Here is a 24,650-nt window from a genome sequence, read left to right as displayed (position 1 = left end):
TGGGAAATGGAACAATGTTACCCTTGCCAGTCCTATCTGCTCGGCCATCATTGTCATATATGTGGGCTGTTTCTAGGTTTCCAGGAAAAGATCATCGTATAATTGCGGAACTACAAGATTATCAGATATAGTATAAAAATGAATCACAAATGATGCAAGAATATTTAAACCTATTAGTGCAAACCAAGCTTTAAAGTTAATCATTAATAAGAGTTGTTTGTAGTGGCTCATTATCTGAGCAGTGTGTGGTGTTGAATGACACCTCTCACCTCCTGACTCTCTCTGGTTCTGATCTGATGTCTGATCTGATGTCTGATTGATTTCCAATTCAGCAACACAGAGATTCTACACCTGAGCAAGAAGGAAATAAAGGAAAAGTGTTTAACACTTTTTATGCTGTATAAGTCCCACAGGCAATAAGGGGAGACTCACCCACTGGAATAATGGGAACAGGAAATGTACATTTAAAATAAAATGGACTATATTAAATACTTTTAACATCTGATCAGTAATAATGTTTGATCTGTTGGTAGTAACTGAAGAACAATAGATTAATTATTAACACACACGTAAGTAAATGTATATCTAATATAGAAGCTACTTTATTTAGAAGCAAGCAACACTCCTGTCTGACATGAGAGAAAAGATTCACATTTACAGCATTATACACTTTGGAGTCAACCCCGTGATCTTAGTGCTGTTAGAACCTTCCTGTACCTGGTCCACCAGGTGAGTTACAGGAGCATCTTACAATACCTTACAAGAAGAATGTTCACACTACATTCAGTGCTCAAAAGCAAGAAACTAATTTCTACAGTAGTTATAGATCATAAACAGATTTTCACCAGTTACAATTACCCAGTGCGCATCACTGTAGTGTGTGTAGTAGACTGGGTTTCCTCTGCCAGCCCTGCACCAGTACTGGCCTCCATCAGAGGGCGCCACTGAGCTGATGTTGTAGGAGCTTGTTGCAGTGTTGGTCTCATTCTCAGGGTTCTGTGTGTGTCTGAACCAGTAAAAGCTCCATCCAGCAGACTGCTCCAGCTTACAGTGCAGAGTCACTGGGTTTCCCACCAGTGCAGCTGCTTTCAGGTGTGATGTGAGTTCAGGTCTAGGTTTTAATGTGACAAATTAAAATCTATCTATCTTTCTATCTATCTATCTATCTATCTATCTATCTATCTATCTATCTATCTATCTATCTATCTATCTATCTATCTATCTAGCTAGCTAGCTATCTATCTATCTATCTATTTAGATACATTCCATATTAAGTGGCATTTTACAAGAGTTTAAAACATGAATATTACACTCTCACAGTTTATGAAGTGGCAGAGTTCACATGCTGCTTTGAGTTGTTACCATGGTAATTACTCACCTTTAACAGAGAGATGCACTCTGTTACTTTCCTGTGATGATGTAGGCTGGTAATCTCTCTCTCCTCTACACCAGTACTGATCCTGGTCTACTGGTGAGCTGATGGTGAAGGTGTTTATCTCAGACTGATTGACTGCAGTCTTACTGCTGCCTTTATACCACTGATATCCCCAGTTACAGTAAGACTCTTTTTCACACTTCACACTGACTCTCCAGTGAACACAGGACTCTGAGGCTCCACAGTCAGTATAGCAGTGGGTAAAGCTTTGGGATGAAAAACAGGAATACTCTGACTTGCACTGTTAAACTATCTGTTAGAAATGTTTAACATTCTCAGATTAAAATTTGATAATTTACATATTTTTAAAATAAAAATGGAAATGGTTAAATTTATAAAAAAAAAATATTGCAGTTCTCGCAAAAGCACTGTGCTGTGAAAAATAAAAATCTATTTATTTATATGGATTCTCCATTACAAGGCATTTCACAAGAGCGTAAAACATGAGCATCTCACTGTAAGAGTTACTTCATTAATCCACCTAGACACCTTGATAATTTCCAATAATGTAAAATCTGTATTCAAGACTGATCTAGTGAATTTTATCTTTAACATAGTTTTGAAACAAGTAGTGAACTCTACTGCCCCCTTGTGTCAGTAGTATGTCCAGGCAGTTACACTCTCTCCTGCTGATTCACAGGTGAGTGTGATGGTCTCTCTACTCAGTATTTGTGACAAATTAGGCTGCACAGTCAGAACAGCTCAGGCTCCAGTGTAGAAATTGCATAGTACATATATTCTGCTTTTATGTTCACATTTCAGTAAGTTCATGTGTTAGAAGCTTGTAAAGCTTCTAGTGTGACTTCTGTGGTGACACTTACATTAAGGATGCCTTAATTATTATTACATTATTCATGGAATTGAATTAGATTAGAAAGGTAATTAGTTATATTTGTATAAATTCTCTAAGCTGTAGAATATATAGATATTTGACATTATATTTTGTAATTACTATGTATGTTTGGTGTCAGATTACCCAAAACCACAATAATATAACAATATTAATAATAATAATAATAATAATAATAATTCAAGTTCAAGTTCAAGTTCGGTTTATTCGTCACATACATAGTCATACACAGTATAACACGCAGTGAAATGGTGGCGAGTGCTCTGTCCAAACTGAGGAAGAGAACCAGGGGTGCATAGAGAAAAATGTATATATATATAGATAAATATATATATTCTATGTATGTACAAAAATATATTAACAATGTATGTACAATATATGTATATTATGATTATATACACAATGTACAATGTATATGGTTGGGTATATATGTACACAATCTACAGAATGTACAGATCCATTTTGTATAATACCATATCTACAGTTGTTGTGTAACAGGGTAATTGAGTATAAATCTAAATCTATATATACAGATGTACAGATATACAGTCATGTTACAGGGTGGTGGTGGTGGTGGTCCCCACAGTTTATCAGTTTCCCTGATTCAGGGCCCGAATGGCCTGTGGGAAGAAGCTCCTCTTCAGCCTCTCTGTCTTGGCCTTCAGGGAGTGGAAGTGCCTCCCTGACCTCAACAGAGAGAAGAGTCTATTGTTGGGATGGGTGGGGTCCTTCACAATTTTCCTGGCCTTGGTCTGGTCTAATAATTATTATTATTATTACTATTAGTAGTAGTAGTAGTAGTAGTATATGAACAAACTGTTAACAAAATTGTTAACACCATTACTGGATCACTGTCCTGCAGCATGACCTGTGATGCAGTGATGGTGTTAGTTACTTTGTGTTAGTGAAAACCATAAAGACCCCAATATGTATGGACAAACTGTAGCAGTTACAGTGCCTTTCTGAATACTCTCTGATGAATCTCTGTTAGATGAATATTAAAATTATTCCGCAATGCTTCTTTGCATAGCATTCTTTTATATTTCTATATGCAATGTCTACTGCTGTGACTTGGATTGCTTTGGACAATGTATGTTAAATGCAGTAAATATTTTCACCTTTGGACTTTCTGGTTCAAGTACATTACAGGTCTTATAGATCTTACACATTACAGATTACTTTACAGATCTCATTTATAAATATCTGTAAATTTGTGACTGAGCTGCTATAGTTTTTTATAATTTCAATGAACCATTCTGATAACATTTTATCAGAAAGCATCTACCTGATTCATACACATATACATATATATATATATATATATATATATATATATATATATATATATATATATATATATATATATATATATATGGATTTTGTTTTCTTTATGATCACAGCTCAGCATAAACAGATAGGATCTCTACATTCCCCTGAACTTTGAAACTCAAACACACACACCCCATGTGTGTGTCTCCACCCAGATGACCACAGTTTCTATTATTAGCTCCACCCCACTCATTACAACCTATAGTCACACCACCCATTTCCCTAGTTCACTACCAGTATTCTGATTACTACCCAGAGGAACACCAGCGACAATTCACAAAATCCTCATCAATGGACTATTAACTGTATGTGTTACTCATTTACTCTGTCTATTTAAACCTGCCATTTCCATATACACTTTGCAAAGTATTTTCACTATTGTCAGTGCATACAAGGTGTTATTCCCGATTGTGTGTTTGTATTGCTGAACCTTTTCCAATTGCTTACTTCTGTTTTTGCCTGCCCCTTTGAATTTATCTACCTGGACTGTTTATCTATATGTTTGTGATGTTCTCTGGCTCTGTTAATCCTATCGTACTGGTTCTGCCCCATGCCTATATTTTGACCACCTTGCTGGAGTATCCTTTTCCAAGTAAAACCATGCATCATTTTATCCGTGAGCATCTTTCTTTCTCTGAAATGTTACACCTATCTTCAGCCTTAGCTGTTCCTTTGGACCTTTGGACCTTTGCACAGAAATATTTGGTGTTTTTGGTGTGGTAGGTTCAAAATGGCTTTGGTTACAAGTCTTATTCACTATATGCCTGTAAATTTCTTACCACTGTAAATTACTGTTGTGTATTTCAGTGAACCATATGCTTTTAGACCATTTTATGCAGAACATCCATCTGATTTATTAACAAATACATAACAGATGTTATTCTTCCCTGTTACTGTAATGAAAACCAAGGCCTTTGTGATCACAGATTAGCATCAACAGATAAGGTTTCTACATTAGCCTGAACTTTGACACTCAATTACTTGAACGATCAGCTGACATTATAAGTGCGTGAGCACGAGCACACACACACACACACACTCACACACACACACACACACACACACACACACACACACACACACACACACACACACACACCTTTTCCTCACAAACATCAGTCTTCCCACAGGGGAGAAGGAGCTGGAGAAGGGGTCCTACATACACAGTGTCCCCTTTCCATGAGAGGAACATACACCAGCAGGAAAGAGAACACAGTGAGTATCGGAACCCTCACTAATTTGAGAATGATTTTTCATCTGTGGATCATCAAATGCAAAGGCTTTGTAACCATATAGTACACATGACAATTTTATTTATGATTATGGTAACTGATCCATGTTTTAGTCTATGTGGCCCATCTCTTGGTCATATGTATTGGGAGACTGTGTATAAAACAGACTGCAATTCATAAATAGAATGTATTTACTAAATATGCAAATACATTCAAAATAAAGATGACATTATGAATGTTAATCTCATGATCATAAGTTTCACATCTAATTTCAGAGCCACTAACTGCCGTGTTACTGTACATTTACATACAGACTGCATTGAACTTGTTAAAACAGGAATGAGTTTATAAGATGATCTGTAGGTGATTATAAACTGTATGGGATGTGAACTCTCTTGGCAGGACATTTTTGTGAAGAGAGGACCATAAAGCACTTTATGGGGAAAAAAAATGCAATCTGGGGCGTATTTATGTCTGTAAATAAATACCAGTAAACACAAACATACTATCCAATAGAAAATGCACGAAGAGCATTGCTCTCTGAATACTCTGAGATGAACAACCTTTGGGGAGTACTTTGTGTTTCTGATGTAGTTTATCATTATATCCATGCAGTTGATGCTATTAGGTGAATATTAAAATAATTTAACAACACTGCTTTGCATAATGTTCCTTTATGTTTCCTTTGTTTCTATATTAAATAATATAATGTCTACTGCTGTGACTTTGGTTGCTTTAGACAGGCACTGCTGTGTTTTATCACATGCAGTAAATATTTTTACCTTTGGACTCTGAATTCCTCCGCTAATTTGAGAAGGACTTGAAGTTGTTGGAAGACGTTAAGATTAAGAAGGTGTCTTCTGTGTCTTTTGCTGGCCCAGTGCAGGGGTAGGATTCTAATAACTCAAAAGTGCATCTGAAGCGTATATGCGACCATTAGGTGTTACAATATATTAATTTTAAAAAGCTGCTTATGGTGAAACCCATTAATAATAATAATAATAATAATAATAATAATAATAATAATAATGACTTACAACTCATCTGCTCAAAACAGCTTGAACAAAGACTTTAAGGTTACACAAGTAATATCAAACTTACAAAACTTTATCCACCATATTTAAGGGCATTTTATGACTAAATGCTCACCTGAAATGAGAATATATAACAAATCATATACAAAAAATACAACCACTCTTCAAAAGCAACACAGCGTTCTGACTATTTTTGCTGCTGTCTCTCAAATGGTAGAAACGTGCTCAGGGACTGCAGTTGAAAATAATCAATTTGGCTAAATTTGGCACATTTACATCATGACATAATGATGATGATTAATGTGTGATGTCTCTGTTAAATAAATCAAATTACAGTAACAGCCAGATTCAGAGTACTGCTCACTGCCTCTCACTGGGTTTGTATCTCATCAGTACATAGTTAAACAGCACTGACATGGGTTTCAACCAGCAGTCTAAAAATCCCTCTTTGTTTGGGCTGATCTATGATCAGTTCATCAATGAACAGGTTATAAAATACTCTTACCTGATATCGACTCTGGGTACACCCATTCATCTCCTGTAATTCTCAGTCAGAATGGCTTCTGATCTGGGACCTGCATGTTCTGCTCAAACAGCTTCCTCTTTGTGAAAAAAAAATCAGTGCTGTTCTCAGGCCAGCAGTAGGATATTTCTGCATGTAAGTCATGGTCTGACTCATCACTGTGAGTGTGACTTCACTAATTGCTTTATGCCTGAAAGTTCAAGTGTTTGATTTGTTGAGTCTGTTCTCTAGTTCATTGGAAGTTTTGGTTTGATGGATTTGTTCTCTAGTAGATGGGATGTGTGCAGCTACATAGGGCTCCAGTAACATATAAAAGGGCTGAGATTACTCTCATGTTAATCCAGTATAGATGTAAATACTCTGACATTATAGCTGCCGTTTTGTTCTGTAATTGCATGATAATTGTTTTATTTCAAATCCAGGTTACTGAAGTACAGAGCCAAATGCACTAAAAAGGTGTTATGTGGAATTAGTCACAGACAGGACTGTTAAAACAGGAATGCGTCTGAGGGGAACTGTTGGAAGAGTTTTCACTTGTAGGCTTTCCTATAAATGTAGAAGGTCAATTCCGGTACAATGGTTTTGAAGTGAAGTAAATTTTGATCCTGCAGTCTTTCTGATGTTGAAGTGGCCTGTGACCCTTATTGCAATTGAATGTGTTCTGCATTATTTATCAAAGTGTGTGTTTGCAGGTTTACACCTGTAACCTGTAGGTGGTGACGTGACTTCCAAAATGAGTCACTCAGTGGAGTAGCACACAAAAACAGACAAGAGGTGAGATAATTGTGGGACTAAGAGAACAATAAAAGCATAGAGATGCTCTAATATTCACCAGCCCTAAACATATAAGACACGTACCCAGGTGTACAACAGTGGAAGGTGACCAGTGACTGGAGTCATGCTGTGGTCAGTTAACTGGGCATTAGCTCAAGAGGTTTGATTCCAGCTGATGAAGGACATGATGCCCTTGGACAGGGAAGACCAGCTCTGTTCACAGTTTGGTGATTTCCCTTCTCAAACAACTGATTCAAAGCATCAGTTCATTACCAGGTATAGTAGATGTGTTAGAGCAGAGAAATCATGAATGTGTAATGGCGGAACATGCATATAACGATGATTGGCTAGGGGCCGGACACATACGCGGAGAAGAGCGAGATTTATTATGGGCAAATCCAGAATCATAATCATTTAAATAGTCCAGGGTCATAGAGCCAATAAGTAAAAAAAAGCACAGGAATACATGATTAACAAAAGGAATAAAGCACACAATGGCAAAAAAGGGGAAGCAGGCTACAAGAAGGAACACAACTTACACAAGCAGAGAAAAAGACTTACAGAGGTTTGCACTTACACATTTAAAGAGCAAACACTACAGCGACATGGATTGACAATAACCAGCCACAAAACAGCGCAAACACAGGGATTAAATGCATGGACTAATGAAAGCTAACAAGGAACAGGTGATACAAATGGAGGGTGGGGAAACTCAAACAAAGGGGAGGAATATTAAGGAACAAAGACATGAGACAGGGTAACCATAACAAGATGAAGTCGCTAGGGGGCGGTCATTCATGACAATGCATGACAGTCTAATCAGATGAACTTAAAGTTGCTGCATCACTAGTTCTAAAGCTGGCAGTTTTGAAGGACAGTCATTGTGAATAACATGAACTACAGTCATAAGTATATGATGCTAACTACATGATAACAACGGCCATTCCATTTAAACATATTTCAGTATTTATGGTTTTAAGATCTTTTTCTCGATGGTGTGTTTAAGTCTGATTCAGAGAAACAGATCAGACTCAACTGAACGCAGCTGTGTGTCCATGAAGAGTGATATATCAATGGACCCTCCATATCACTTCAGAGGTGAAGAGTGTTGTATTGATGAGAGGTAAGGATCGTTTCCTGGTTTATGACAGTGTTACTCACTTAAAGTCCCACCTGATCAAACTCACACAACTTATAAGTCCCTTCATGAGCTGCAACAAGTGTGTAGTAGCAGAAAAACACTAAGAATGAGGAACACTTATTTAGGGGATTAAATCAGTTTATCAAAAGTTTGCATGTCCAAATAGTTAAACAAATATCAACTTGGACCACATTTTAATCAGGCAAAGCTTAGGCTGATGAAGACACTGTGTTGCACACTGTAATTTACATGATCATAGTTAATTAAGACTTACAGCCTTAGACTAATATAAGACCACTGGTGTGCATGTAAACATGGATAGTGTGAATAGCCAACCTCTCTAATGCATAAATTCATTTTATCTCTTTAATTCTATTGTTTCCTCAAAGTGTCCATAACAAAATGTAAAATGTGTAAAATGTCTGATGTTGTGTTTAATGTGTGTTGTGCAGGTTTGAAGTACTACGTATTTCCCATTAAGCTTGTGTTTGTCCACAGTGTACAAAAGAAGAAATCAGAACCAGAACTCATGTACGGAAAAATTGTGGAGTCCATATTCAAGGTGTGTGTGTGTGTGTGTGTATATGTGTGTGTGTGTGTGTTATGCTCCCTGCCCCAGACTAGATCTGTCATCAACCTCAGTCCACCAGCACACCTGTCACTCCTGCCAGTCCTCAACCACAGCCATCTCACATGCCCCACCTCTCCTAGTTATTAATTGTTTAGACTTGTTCCTCTTTTATTTTGTCTTTTCAGCGTGTCATTGTATTGCCATGGTTTATCTGTGCATACCAAGCATTTCCCTGTGTTCATCTTCCTGACTTGTTTTGTTCTGTCGATTCTACCTTACTCTCAAACCACACTATTTTTTTGTGTGTGTCTTAACTCAATCAGATACATCACGTTGTTAAACAGTGTAGTGGAGACGTGCCATTGTGATTGGCAGAACCTTCGAAATTCATGTGTATTAGTATGCATTAGTTTGTTTTTGATTGGACAAAGGAATTTGTTGTACCATGGTCTGTTTATCTGAATTGTCATTGGTTGTTCTTCAGGTTACTATTTTTGGAAGTTCCTGGTTGAATGGGAGGGTGAACTCTTCAGTGATTATCGATTCTGTGATTCGATTTGTGTGATTCGATTATTGTTCTTGATGTCTTATTTCTTTAAGTCATAACAGTTGGTAAATTGGGTCAATGTCAATGTGTCTGTTAAATGATTGATTTGTGGAAAATCAAGCTTCTTAGAACTCTTTCTTTTTTTGAGCTGGCTTGGGTCACAGTTGCTGTCGTAGTCCAATTGAACTGATGTCCTTCTTGATCCTTGTGAACTGAAATTAATGAAAGAGGATCATGTCTTCTCATGGCCAGTTGATGTTCGTGCAATCTAGTTGATCATTTCCTTCCAGTTTGACCCATGTCCCAGCTGTTACATTTAATTTTGTACACTACGTTTTGTTCTTTCTTCTTTATGTCATTATTCTTTTGGTCTTGATAGTAAGGATCTCAAAGTTGTGGTCGGTTTGAAGGGACAGTGGTAGCAAAGTGGTTAAGGTACTTGACTAGTAATCAGAAGGTTCAAGCCCAGCTGGTGCCAAGTTGCCAGTGTTTGGCCCCTGTGCAAGGCCCTTAAACCTCAGGTTGTACTCAGTCATAATTCTAAGTTGCTTTGGATAAAAAGTGTCAGGTAAATGTTTGAGGGTTGTCATGTGGTTTTGGAAATGTTTGTTCAGGTTGTGGGTTAGGGGTCTTCTTCTGCAGGCACCTCCTGATGAAGCTTCTTGGACCCATTCTTCAAGAAGGTTCTGTACAGGTGTTTTTCTTCCTCTTGATTTGCTTCTGTGGTGCTGCAGTGGGAATCTATTCTTTAGAATGATGATTTTACGCAGCTTTGTTTATGGCATTTCAGGTGGTTGCTGTTATATTGAAGGATTTGATCTGTATGAGTTGATTTTCTGTAAACAGATATGCGCAATTTTCTATTTTTTGGCCTTTGTGACGAGGATATCTAAGAATGGGAGTTTGTTGTCATACTGTGTCTCCATGGTAAATTAGATTTCAGTGGAAATGCTGTTCAGGAGTTTGTGTGGTCATTCAACTTCGTTGCAATTTACAATCACAAAAGTGTCATCCACGTAGTCTACCCATAATTTCGGGTTGATTGACGGGAGTACAATTTTTTGTACGGGAGCACAAAGAGTCCTTTGACAAGGAGCTGCTTTTCTCCATTTGTAAGTTGTCGATTGGAGATGTCCTTTATCCAAGCGTCATTTAGGTGTTGTTGGTTGTTACATATCAGTTTAGACAGTTTGCTTTGTAGACTTGCATATTTATTCATTTTGGAATTGGAAACTAAATTGTATTGACAAGCTCAGGTCTTCTGTGAGTTGTGGTCCTATTGTTTTGGTGCATTCATCCTTGTATTGGTCCAAACACTTGTCATATTTCCTAAGGCGATTATGAGTGGCGGCAACAAATTCCTTTGTCCAATCAAAAGCAAACTAATGCATACCACTACGCATGAATTTCAAAGGTTCAGTCAATCACAATGGCACTTCTCATGCAAATGCTGAATCAAAATATTGACCCACACAGAAACTCTATATAAATACATGCATTCAATGAGAAAAAGCACCAACAACTGCACTGATGATGTCTCCTCGTTTGGTGACAAAACTGCCAAGCCTGGCAAACAGACCAACAACAATTCATGAAATTATTATACCCATATCTTACCCCAATTATTGTAGTATTTACATTACACATGTACTATTCGGTGATTATGCTATCATCTCAAGTATAATAAACATAGAAATATTATTTGAGCCATTAATATTAGGACAAATATAATGCTTGTGAAATAGTGATGGTTTATTTTTTCTATCGTTCTTCCCTATGCCCTGCTATCATTCTATTTAAGTCATGCAATGTAATTGCATGTAAGAACTAAATGCTTTCCATTAGACATAAGTGGACTAAGGGCTTAGGTGAAATTAGTGTGATAAAATTGTTACTACTAGTTATGGCTTAAATTTCATCTATCCCATAACCAATGTATCACTACCTAGTTGTCTTATTTAGCTCTTTCTCTTTTTTGTTTTTTTTTATGTTAAATTACTCCACTGAAGCCAGACACGAGAAAAAGAAAGCATGAATATGTGTTAATATGCTTTTTTTATTCTACTGGCTATTGTAAGCATCTTTGGATCCTTGAAAAGCACAATTTAAATACAATGTATTATTATTAATAGACCCAGGAATAATTTATTCTCACATCTCCTACCATGAGACTAGTAATTCTTCATAGCACAGAGAAGTTAATAGTTTTTGGAGCTCCCCATCAGTAACTTCAAGTCTGAACCTCTCATGAGAAGAATTATGTGTTTGGAACATCATCTTATTTTACATGTCTGTCTTATATCCAGTTTGTTAGTCTGTCTAAACTTATAATTATCATTTAATTATCTTTCCACTACTCTGTCAAAGTAAAGATATCCTCTTTTGGCTTTGGTAGAATTAAGATTAGTTCTGTTTGGCCAATAGTAATTAGTTTTAGTTTAACAAATTTTAGTTTATTCATAGCTACATCCAGGACATGCTCCAGCATGAACACCTGCAAGCTACTAGGAATACCTTCACACCCGCTCGGAAACCTCAGTAGAGCTCAGAGCAGTTCCAAACAAAATGAACCAGCCTGTTTCACTGGCTCAGAACAACTTGTGCATTGGATTATTGTTGCTGACAACGCAGAGAGATATTCAGAATTAGGTGGTGCACACTCGCTTCGGCTTCAGCCACACCAAAGCTTATCGACCCTCTTTGTCAGTGAACTGACCAGTCAAGCCCCTCACTGAACCCAAAAGTAAGAATGGTGTCTTCCATTCATATGCTCTGGGTGCCTGTAAATGAGTAGAACTTCTTATAGGCGATTTGGTGTAGATTTATATTTCTTCCCTCATTAGTCTAGACAGCATTAAGATATAGGAAATGTTCCCCTTGTCAGGCAATTCTCCATTAGTTAGTAGTAGTTCCTTGGCTATGTGAGCATTAGCTAAACTGTACACAAGTCTCGGTCTTATGGCTTACGCAAAAGGTTTTATTATCAGGCTTGTCCCTACTAATCTTATTTCAATTTTTTTTATTTTTGTTTGTTTTCTCATTTACCTTTCCTCTCTCTTTCCGTTGTCATTTCTTAGGAATTCTGTGGACCTGAGCCAAGTTTGCTATAGTATATCACCTGTCTTACGACGTCAATATATATATATTTTTGTTCATTATTCAATAAATTTCACATTTATTCATTAAATTGGCCATCGTGGCAAGTATACTTGAAGCAATGGTATTCTGACATGACACAAAATATGAACTAATTCAGAAACTAGACTGATATAATGTTAAAAAACTTTTGGTAATTAACCAATAATAGTTGATAGTTTTTATATATATTTAGAGTGGTGCCCCCTCTTAATAATTCATAAAATTATGTATTTTTGGAAGAAAAGTGAACAGTGGACATTGACTGTTTTTTCCATCACATCATAAATTCATCTCTCCATAACATTATGGTGTTTTTATCATTGTCTGTTGCTGCTTATTGCTTATCAGGAGCTGGAGCACAAAGTCATCTCTCTGGTAAAGAAGGAGCTGAAGAGGTTTAAGAAGCTACTGAATCCAGATTACCCAGCATGCCCTGAGAGTAAGGTGGAGGATGAGGAGGATAAGAGCAGTGTCAGACTGGAGGTGCTGAAGATCACACTGCACGTCCTGAGGAACTTGGAGGAAACAGACCTCGCTAACAGACTATAGACCAGTAAGAGATCTGGGTCATGGCTTTATTCTTGCACTTTAACAAAATTTTGTTTCACTGTATTTGGGCAAAGTATTTTAGTTCTTGTTAATAATAAGAATACTGACTTTGACATCACAGTTATTAATTATCCAGTAAAATACTAATCATCATGTTCTTCTGTTTATTAGAGGTAGTCTCTGTACATCAGCAAAAGCTAAAACACAAACTGATGGAGAAATATAACAGAATTAATGAAGGAATCTCAGAGTATGGAACTTCATCCCATCTGAATGACATCTACACAGAGCTCTACATCACAGAGGGAGGGAGTGGAGAGGTCAATAATGAACATGAGGTCAGACAGATTGAGACAGCATCCAGGAGACCAGCAACAGAGGAGATAACTATCAAATGTAATGACATTTTTAAAGACAAACTCATCAGACGTGTGCTGACTAAAGGAGTGGCTGGAATTGGGAAAACAGTCTCTGTACAGAAGTTCGTTCTGGACTGGGCTGAAGGAAGAGCAAATCAGGATGTCGACTTCATATTTCCACTTCCATTTAGGGAACTGAATTTGATGAAGGAGAAAAAGTTCAGTATGATGGATCTGCTTCATAACTTTTTCCCAGAAACAAGACAAAAATTAATAGACTGTGATGCTTACAAAGTCATTTTCATCTTTGATGGTCTGGATGAGTGTCGACTTCCTCTAGATTTCCAAAACAATGAGAATTTGTGGGATGTAACAGAATTGACCTCAGTGGATATGCTGCTGACAAACCTCATCAAGGGGAATCTGCTTCCTTCTTCTCTCCTCTGGATAACCTCTCGACCAGCAGCAGCCAATCAGATCTCTCCTGAGTGTGTTGACCTGGTAACAGAGGTACGAGGGTTCAGTGACCCTCAGAAAGAGGAGTACTTCAGGAAGAGAATCACTGATCAGAGCCTGGCCAATAGAATCATAACACACATTAAATCATCAAGAAGTCTCTACATCATGTGCCACATTCCTGTCTTCTGTTGGATTGCAGCGACTGTTCTACAGACAATATTGTGTGAAGCAGAGAGTGGAGAGATCCCCAAGACTCTGACTCAAATGTTCACACACTTCCTGATATTTCAGATCAAACACAAGAGCAGAAAATACCTTGGTAAAACTGACATTGATCCTTATCAGACTAGAAATAGTGTTCTAGCACTGGGAAAACTGGCTTTCCAACAGCTGGAAAAGGGCAACCTGATCTTCTATGAGCAAGACCTAAAAGAGTGTGGCATTGATGTCAAAGAAGTGTCTGTGTACTCAGGAGTGTGTACCCAAATCTTCAGAGAGGAGTCTGGGCTGCACCTAGGGAAGGTGTTCAGTTTTGTGCATCTGAGTGTTCAGGAGTTTCTGGCTGCTTTATATGCATTTCTCTGCTTCACCTCCAATAATAGTTTTCTGGAACAGCAAACAGGATTCTTTGACAATTTTTTTAAAAGCTCAACAATGTCAGCCTTCCTTATCAATGCAGTGGACCAGGCCTTACAAAGTGAGAATGGACACCTGGATCTTTTCCTCCGCTTCCTTCTGGGTCTCTCACTGGAGTCCAATCAGACTCTCTTAGGAGGCCTACTGACACAGACAGGAAGTAGCTCTCACAGCAAAGTGGAAATAGTCAAACACATCAAGGAGAAGATCAGGGAGAATCCCTCTCCAGAGAAATTCATCAATCTGTTCCACTGTATGAATGAACTGAATGATCATTCTCTAGTGCAGGAAGTCCAAACATACCTGAGCAGAGGAGGAGACCATTGTCTCCATGGAGCCAGTATCTCTCCAGCTCAGTGGTCTGCTCTGGTGTTTGTGTTGTTGAATTCAGAAGAGGAGCTGGATGAGTTCGACCTGAGGAAATTTGACTCATCAGAGGAATGTCTACTGAGACTGCTGCCAGTGGTCATAGCATCCAGAAAAGCTGTGTGAGTATTTTCATTCATAAACACATTACTGCCCTGTAGGTGAGTTTCCCAAAAGCATCATAAGACTAACTTCTTTGTATGATTATTTATTTGTGTTTCCTGAACTCCTTAATAAGTAATGTAGCCTATACCCTAATGTAACATTGATCGGTAAGGAGGCGGATGCATGTGTGGAAAAGAGCACGATTTATTCAGGGAAAATCCAAAACCAGAGTCGTTAAGGCAGTCCAGGGTCATAGAGCCAACACAGAGAGAACGTGGATACATGACTAACAAACAAAAATACATGAAGGCAAACGGGAAAGCAGGCTATAACTAAGGCTAGGAAAACACTGTTTAATATGTGAGCAGACCCACTTGTTAATCCTAAGTGCTTCTTAAATGTCTGTGATGCCTTTCCTCTGACTAAAGGCAGTGCCCACCAAGCACACCACAAAACTATTAAACATATGAGACACTTTAAATCTCTTTTAACCTCTTACCACTGCTTAAAAATGCAAAGTGAAATGTTGATTCCGGCATGTGTTCCAAGGGGTTCAGCCATCTGTATATGACCCTTAATAGTCCCTGTAGTCAAATCAACTACCAACTATTGTGGGACCTCCCAGACTTTTCCAGACTCCATGGATGGAGTTAACAAAGAAGCACTTTGAAAATGTTTATTAATGTACTGTTAATGGGCATTATCTAAAATGAAAGCCTGTGTGTACAAAAGTGTATAATAAAAGAGAAATAATTATCTTGGTTCTTAAATGTATTCATTTCTCTTCAACTTTCCATTTCCATCTCCTATTTTTTCTCAAATAAATAAAGTTGCATGATTGTTAAATTGCAGTAAAGATGAACAAGTGTGACGAGATGCGGATGGGAAAGGGATCCACGTGAAAGGCATGCAGACAGTGAACGGAACAAAAACATTTTGAGATTTGAGAATTGGGAAAAAACTAAACCAAACCTAAAATAACCAACAATGTCTGTTTAACCACAGAGTTTAACAGGCAGGATGGAACAATGAAAGAATTCATAATGATCAGTTACTGAGCATATGAAGGAGTTCCCTAACCAAATTTCATATTTATACTGTTATATGTAATATGTAGCATTATAAATGTATTATAGAAAAATGTATACTGAAAACAGTGTTTTAAACATTAGAAACATGCATGGGAATTGAAAAGTCTCACATCTCCTGAGGTCAGTGAAAAAGAGGGCAGTTGGTCTCTGTTTTAAATTTTAATCTTGTTTATAGGTAATTACTAAACTTGCTGGAGCCAAGTGTTATCCTGTTCATTGTGAAACTTGGACAGTCCTAGGACGAGGAGAAAAAAATCGAACCTGTGTCACAAAAGAACACACACACAAGGAAGGGGATTGAATTGCAAGAGGTTTTATTTACTAAACTAAAACAGGTCCTGGGGGGCGGGGCAGGCAGGTATTCGTGGTCGGTCATTCCAGAGTCGATAACACGGGGCAGAGTCTGGGGGGTGTGCAGGGGTCAGGCGGGAGACAAGCTCTAACAAAACAGGCAGAAGTCAAAAACCAGGGAGACAAACAAGATTTGAGAATGCTCAGTACGCACCATGGAGTCGCAATATTTCGCGATGTGAACGTGGGAGGAGGGAAGCTTATAACGGGGGCAGTAATGAGGAGAATGAGGATCAGGTGTGTGCTAGAACTCTGGTGAATCAGTTGGGGGGGGTGTTCAAGTAGGCGTGGTAGTGCGGGGCTGAGTGTGGTTCCTGGGGTTTGTAACACCTTGAGAATTTTGTCTGGTAAAAGGAGATGATCAGTCCTCCACTACAGTGTGTATGTGTGCACATACATGGGTGAGTGTGCAAGAGGAAATATGACTGATGTTCTGGTATTCTTTTATTCTTGTGTGATGAAGAGATTGTAAAGACTGTATGGTTTGTGCACTATTAATTTTTGTGTGATACCTGGACAGCGTGTGTGTATGTATTTGAACAGTGTTCCTGATATATAATTATTTCTCACTTTCTCACACTGTATGGTTTTCAAATTGTGTATATATGTGTGTTTTTGCATGTGTATGCTATTTGAGCTGTAAGTGTGAGGAGTTTTTCTCCTTATCTCTGCAGGCTGTCTAACTGCAGTATTACAGATAAAGGCTGTGCTGCTTTGGCTTCAGCTCTGAGGTCAAACCCCTCATCACACCTGAGAGAGCTGAATCTGAACAACAATAAACCAGGAGACTCAGGAGTGAAGCAGCTCTCTGCTCTACTGGAGGATCCACTCTGTAAACTAGAGATACTAGAGTGAGTTACTGAATTATTGTATATTTATACCCACACACACACAGACAATACTCCTCTCCCTTTAAACATGCATGCTCACAGTCACTGTATCTCTGCTTATTACATTCTTATATTATCAGTCTCTTTTCCTCTCTTTCACACACATAACCCACTGTACTTCGCTCTCTCTCTTTCATTCACACACACACACACACACACACACACACACACACACACACACACACACACATATACACACACTAGCTGCTGTAATACTCTTTTACACACAAGTACATGGTCTGTCTCATATACACTCAGTCTCATATTGTCATTATCAATATGTGGTGTGTTTGTGTGTGTTATACAATGGACTAGTTACCCATCCAGGGTTGATTTCTGTCTTATACCCCCATAAGCCTGAATTAAGTGGTTTAGTAAATGAATTAATTAAGAAATAGCAAAAAGAAAGTGTTTGAATTAAGACAAAATAAATGTATTGTTGGATACATTTATGCTCTCTCCTCACTCTCTTAAAGATCTTAAAAACATATACATGTACACACATGTGCACAAACACTCAAAATACAGAGGGAGAAATTATCTCTGTTTGTGTGATAGCAATGCTCATATATATAAATATAATTTCTTTCTCAGAGTGTGTAGGTGTAATCTGACAGAGAAAAGTTGTGCAGTTCTAGTCTCAGTTCTCATCTCCATCTCCTCAAGTCTGAGAGAGCTGAACCTGAATGACAATAAACTGCAAGATTCAGGAGTGAAGCTGCTCTCTGCTGCTCTGGAGAATCCACACTGTAAACTGAAGACACTGAGGTGAGATCATCACTTCCTCACTCTAGATGCAGATCTCATGTCTCTCCTACAGACAAACACGGAACATTATTTGAGAATTACCTTTAGGGAAAAAATAAACCCAAACCTAAAACAACCAACAACAAATAAAGTATAAAATCAGTTGTGTGTGTGTGTGTGTGTGTGTGTGTGTGTGTGTGTGTGTGTGTGTGTGTGTGTGTGTGTGTGTATGTGTGTGTGTGTGTGTGTGTATTCTGATATATTATCATTTTTCTCCTAGGCTGAATGACTGTAATCTGACAGAGAAAATCTGTGCAGTTCTGGCCTCAGCTCTCATCTCAAGCTCTTCAAGTTTGAGAGAGCTGAATCTCAGTGACAATCAACTGCAAGATTCAGGAGTGAAGCTGCTCTCTGCTGGACTGGAGAATCTACATTGTAAACTGGAGACACTGGGGTAAGATTATTACGTTCTCATTGTGATCACACACACACACACAGAGGAATAAATTTTATTAAAACTCTGGCACTACCTTTGCAAAAAAGAAAACCCCTGAAAACAAGGAAAAAAACAACAAACACGAAATAAACTATAAAATCAACTCTGAATCTATGAGCGTGTTTAAGAACCAGATAAAGTACAATATAAATTGTGATGTAGTGTATTTATGTGCGTGTGTGTGTGTGTGTGTGTGTGTGTGTGTGTGTGTGTGTGTGTGTGTGTGTGTGTGTGTTTAAGATAGCAGTGTTCTGATATATCATCATTTCTTTCCCAGACTGCGTGACTGTAATCTGACAGAGAAAAGCTGTACATTTCTGGCTTCAGTTCTCAGATCAAACTCCTCAAGTTTGAGAACCCTGTACCTGAGTTACAATAGACTGCAGGATTCAGGAGTTAAGATGCTCTCTGCTGGACTGGAAAATCCACACTGTAAACTCAAGACACTGAGGTGAAATCATCACTTCCTCACACTACATGCAGATCTCATGACTCTCTGACAGACAAACAGGGAAAATGATTTGAGAATTACCATTGAGGAAAAAACAAAATCAAATCTAAAATAACCAACAAATAAAGTAAAAAATCAAATTGTGTGTGTGACTGTGTGTGTGTGTTAGAACACAAACACATTTTTGCACATACACAGACATGTCTCTCACACACAGATACAGACAGAACTCTCCCTCTCTGACACACTTGTGCATGCACACACACATACACACACACACACACACACACACACACACACACACACACACGCACACACACACACACACGCACACACACAGGGAATATTATTAGAGAACACAGACAATACATTTGCAAAAAAAACAAAAAAACAAAAACAAAAAAAAACAAACAAACAAAAAAACTACAAAAACAATTTAATATTGTATTCTGAAATAGCATGAAACCAACAACAAATAAACTATAGCAACCAACAACAAACTACAAAATCAATTGTGAGATATCAGTATTATATAATTATTTATTTCCCAGACTGTGTAGGTGTTATCTGACAGAGAAAAGCTGTGCAGTTCTGGCCTCAGTTCTCAGCTCAAAGTCTTCAAGTCTGAGATATCTGTACCTGAGTTACAATAAACTGCAGGATTCAGGATTGAAGCTTCTCTCTGCTGGACTGGAGAATCCACACTGTAAACTGGAGACACTGGGGTGAGATCATCACTTTCTTACTGTGGATACAAATCTCACATACACACAGACAGAAGTCTTAAACTTTTTGTCATACACACACACCCACACAGGCCTATCAGTGTATCTCACTTTCAAAAACACAAACACACACAAACAGTCACTATCTCTATCATAGTTTGTCAGTGTATCTTGTCCCCAATACAGTCATTGTATGGCCCAATCCTATTTCTTATTTTCATGCCTTGGAGCCAAATTACAAGGGGTTATGGTTGAAATAGTACCTCATTAGAAGCAGTCTGTGGTTTAATATACTGTACTCATTGCAGATGTCCAGTTTTGCAGATGTCTGCAGTTTTCTTTCACAGCGTTGATTTCAGGCAACACTGCATCATTACCAGGATATTAGCAGTGATATACAGGCAACCCTGCCAGTCTGCACTTATATTAAATGAGCAGTAAAGTTCAGCAATGTGACTGATTTCTTCATTTGTTGGCCTGTCACCACTACACCTCTTCAGAGTTCATTAAAGAGACTTTATTTGTAGTTATGCATCATTCATGAGGGAGGTCATGGAAACATGAACAAACCAATAGACAAACTAAACATAATTATACATATAGATATATATTATATTATAAAATATTTGTGATAGATGTTAAATATCATTGTTATACAGGGATAGAAGTCTGTGTGTGTTTGTGTGTGTGTGTGTGTGTGTACGTGAACTCACAAACGTGAGTTTGTGAACATGGAGGGAAGTGTTTTGTTGTCATTATGTATAGGGTGGTATGGGTTTGGTATTTGATTTCAGTGTACCTACTTTGTGAGAGGTGTTGATTTATTGTAGTGAATACTATTGTAATAACCGGGTCCAGATTGTGTATTGAGTGGTTCTGCTTTTGATGGAAGTGCATATTTTTTTCAGTGGTGTGTTTTGATTTCCAGTTCATGAGGATAGTGTTCTTTCTGATGGTTACAGCTGTAAGTAGAGCAGTATCGGATTCTTTCATAATATTGATTGTTAATGTGTCTCCTAAAAGGAGTGAGGATAGGAGCATCGTGATGTTTAAGCAGGTATTAACAGATTGATCACATCTTTTTATGGGTTTTATTGGTGTTTTATGGGTGTGCAGTGTCACATGGCATGAATAAGATAATCTATGTGGTTTTACAATGTGGAGCTGGTGAATCCTAGCTCCCAATTTTAAACATCTTTTTTTCCAGTGTAGTGTATTCTGTGGATTAATTTATTTTGTAGAGGTTGTAGATTGGTGCTGGTGATCATAAAGTAATTATTTGTGCATATTTGTGTCCAAAGATTGGCAATGGAAGTGACCAATAGATCTTCTTCCCATTGTTTGGTTGGTGAGGTTATTTTTAGATCTGGTTTAAGTATCAATTTCTAATTGACTTTGTCAAATGTTTTCTCTGTATTTAAAGTTACAATCGTTTGTGTTTTTTGGTCTGTAGCATATCTGATCAGGTTAAGTAGCCAGCATACGTAATTCATTGTGTCTGCCTTTGATGTAACCTGTTTGGTCAGGAAGGATAAATTATAGGATAACTGTTTGGATTCTGTTCACTAATACTTCTAATGTTTGTGTTAGTATTGATAAGTGATAGATGTAACTGGAGGATACAGCAGGATCTTTGTAAGGTCTGAGGTGGATGGAAATGCTCATCCCTGGGTATTCTCAAATTTCATTTGGTTTTCATTTTTAGTTTGTTGAAGAGTGGTACTAGTATTGCTCAAAAATGTTTGTAAAACTGTAGGGAAGCTGCCTGGTCCTGGTGCTTTATTGTTGGCCATTTAATTTATAAGGGCTTTATAAGATTCTTCTAATGATATTGATTCTTCTAGTATCTTCTAGTATCTACTATATTCTAGTGTTTGTGTTCTTGTTAGTTTTGATAGTGATGTCTTCCAATTTTGTGTCGTGGTCTGAACTTTTCAAAGACATTTCTGAATGTGTCATTAATTTCTCCTGGGATGCTCATAATTTTGCCTGTTGTTATTAAATACTGAAATTATTGAGGGTATTTTTTTTCTTTTTATAGGGTTTGATAAGAGTTTGCTAGATTTAATACTATATTCAAAGTTTTCATGTCTCAGACTTTGTAACAAAAATTTAGTTATTTCTTTTATGTGCTCACATTTATGCTCTCTCTTCATTCTCTTAAAAATCTTAAACACAAACACACAGGGAGAAACAAGTTGAAAACACTTGCACCACTTTTCCATCTGGCAACAAATAAACTATAACAACAAATAAAGTACAAAATCAATTGTGAAGCAGTGTATGTGTGTGTGTGTGCTTAAGATATCAGTGTTCTGATATAGCAACATTTCTTTCCTAGGTTATATGACTGTAATCTGTTAGATCAAAGCTGTACAGTTTTGGCCTCAGTTCTCAGATTAAACTCTTCAAGTCTGAGATATTTGTACCTCAGTTACAATGAACTGCAGGATTCAGGAGTGAAGCTGCCCTGGGCTGGACTGGAGAATCCACAGTGTAAACTGGTGACACTGATTTGAAATCATCACTTTTTCAATGTAGATACAGATCACACACACACACACACACAATTGATCTGCTGTCCATCATGTCCCACAATGATGATGGCTTGGGATGGGTGTTCAGAGCTACTGATGCTGGTGCCACTTCAGGTGGTTGTGGAGGCTGATGTGTGAGCCACATGTTCAACCACAGGAGGGCCAAGGAAGCCCAGATGTGGGCATAATACTGGCTCCTCTCTGGTGGTGGTGTTCATGTCTTTCAGTTCTCCTGATGGATGGTGAGATGGTGTTGAATGGTGAGAGACAGCTTGCATAGGAGAGAAAGATATGCAAAGAGGTGAGAGAGAACTTCCAGTGTGCACAAATCTTGAGTTTAAGATGATCTAAACAAAAATGGTTTGAAGACCAATCACAAATAATTTCAAATAGCAATTCACTATTAGAACTATGTTCTTAACTAAACTGTGCTGTTTAAATGATTTTTTTTTTTGATGATTTTGATGATTGTCCAAGTTTATCATCTTTGCTGGATTCCTCTGGAATTTAGAAGGGAATTACAAAACTGCAAACCATCCTTCTGGTGGTTACGTCTAGAATTTTTAATTTTTTTTCCACAGTTTAACAAGAAGGAATTGATTGCTTTTATTTTAGGCCATGTGACTTACTTGAAAGAAGTGGACTGAATTTGTTACTATGGTAACATTGATCAGATGTTAGTTCAGACTTCACGGTTACTTCGATTAATTAAATTAAATGTTTTTTTTCAGATGTTTGCTGTTAATTGTCCATGTCTTGCCAATGAAGAAAGAACCAGAAAGAGATGGTAGTGCCTCTCTATAAGGTTTAACCTTTTTCATGGGAAAACCAGAGCATCTCATGAGCATTACAGAAGTCAATGAAGGCTATATACAGGGCTTTGCACTGCTCTCTTGAATTTCTTGCGCTATTGCCACCACCAGTTGTTGCCTTAGTTAAAGTTGCTTCATGGTGGAGGGTTCCAGGGTAGGACAGGACAGCTTTGTGGGCTTCATGTTTTGTTTACAAGAATGATTGGATTTCAACAGTGTTATTATTAAACCAGTCCTGGTGAGGTTTCCTTGACATACCAAGTGCTTCTGAGGCTGCACCATGAATAGCTAAGTGCATATCTGGCCAATCAGTGAATTCCTCCATGACTTGGTCAAGGTTTCTCCCTTAGCCTTTGTGCCTTACAGGGATTAGCGACAAGGCAATAAGACAGTGGTTGGTGAAAAAGCTCTGCGGACCACTGCAACTCAGAGATTCCCTGTTAATTTAATTTAGCCTGCAGTAGCCTCCCAGTTACAGTGGACTGGCACCAGGTATGTAAGCAATATGTAAGTGTTCCACTATGGAAGGCTTACATATTGGGTGGCAAAAGCTAAGGGAGGGAGATTCTACATGCAATGATTAGTATTTCACACACACCTATTCTCTCTCTTTGTTTTATCTGTCTTTATATTATCTGTATTAACTCTCTTCTGTGTATATTTACTTTCATTATTGTAATGACATGAACACTTAAATTGGCAATCAATTTATCAGGGCACCACCCTGTGTAATGTGGGACAGTTAGGAGGCGGATGCATATGCTGAGAAGAGCAAGATTTATTACTGCTAAATCCATAACCTATTAGAACAGTCCAGGGTCAGTGAGACAATATGAAGTATACGAGAATACATAATAATCAGAACACATGATGACAAACAGGGGATACAGGCTATAACAAAAATACAAGCAACAATAAGAACTACCACTAAACACAAGCTGTGACTGGCCAGGAAGAATCAGATGCTCGCGGATATAAAACAGGTTATTTATTAGTGTTCAACTCTGTGGCAGCTGAATAAACCAGGGTCAAAACCGTAAGTAAGTAAGCAGAAATCCAAATTATAGAGATAGAACAGTCAGTGTGAAAACCAGACGAGCAATCCAAAACCAGCCAGCAATTCCAAAAAAGGGGAAGGCAAAAATCGGCAAAGAGAAATACAAAATCAGGGTACAGTACACACGAAGATAATCAAAGAAAATAACGCTCAGTATACTTAAAGAACCTAGAGGAAATCTTTGCAATGTCTGAGTGCTCGAGACAGGCTTATATACAAAAACCTCTGAACACACAGGTGAATTCAATATTCTGGTGACGATGATATGATTGAACATCCCTGATTGGCTGAGTCGTTGGCCGGGTGACGAACAGTCTGCTGGGTAGTGTAGTGTGATAGGGGGTCGGGTGGTATGACACTAGCGAATAGAAACAGAGGCTAGGAATCACACAGAGGCTAAAATAAATGAAGGTTAGAATTAACAATGACGAGCCCTGAAACATGG

General features: G+C 37.9%; 1 pseudogene; it reads left to right on the top strand.

Moving 5' to 3' along the window:
- Positions 1-8,169: 8,169 nt before the first annotated feature.
- The window catches only part of LOC113590177 (NLR family CARD domain-containing protein 3-like), a 19,164-nt pseudogene continuing 2,683 nt past the window's right edge, over positions 8,170-24,650 (top strand).

The sequence above is a fragment of the Electrophorus electricus genome, chromosome 21 (genome assembly GCF_041902795.1).
Source record: "Electrophorus electricus isolate QZ-2024a chromosome 21, ASM4190279v1, whole genome shotgun sequence".
In the NCBI taxonomy this organism is placed as follows: Eukaryota; Metazoa; Chordata; class Actinopteri; order Gymnotiformes; family Gymnotidae; genus Electrophorus; species Electrophorus electricus.
Note: the sequence above shows the minus strand (reverse complement) of the source record. Positions and strands in the feature narration are given on the sequence as shown.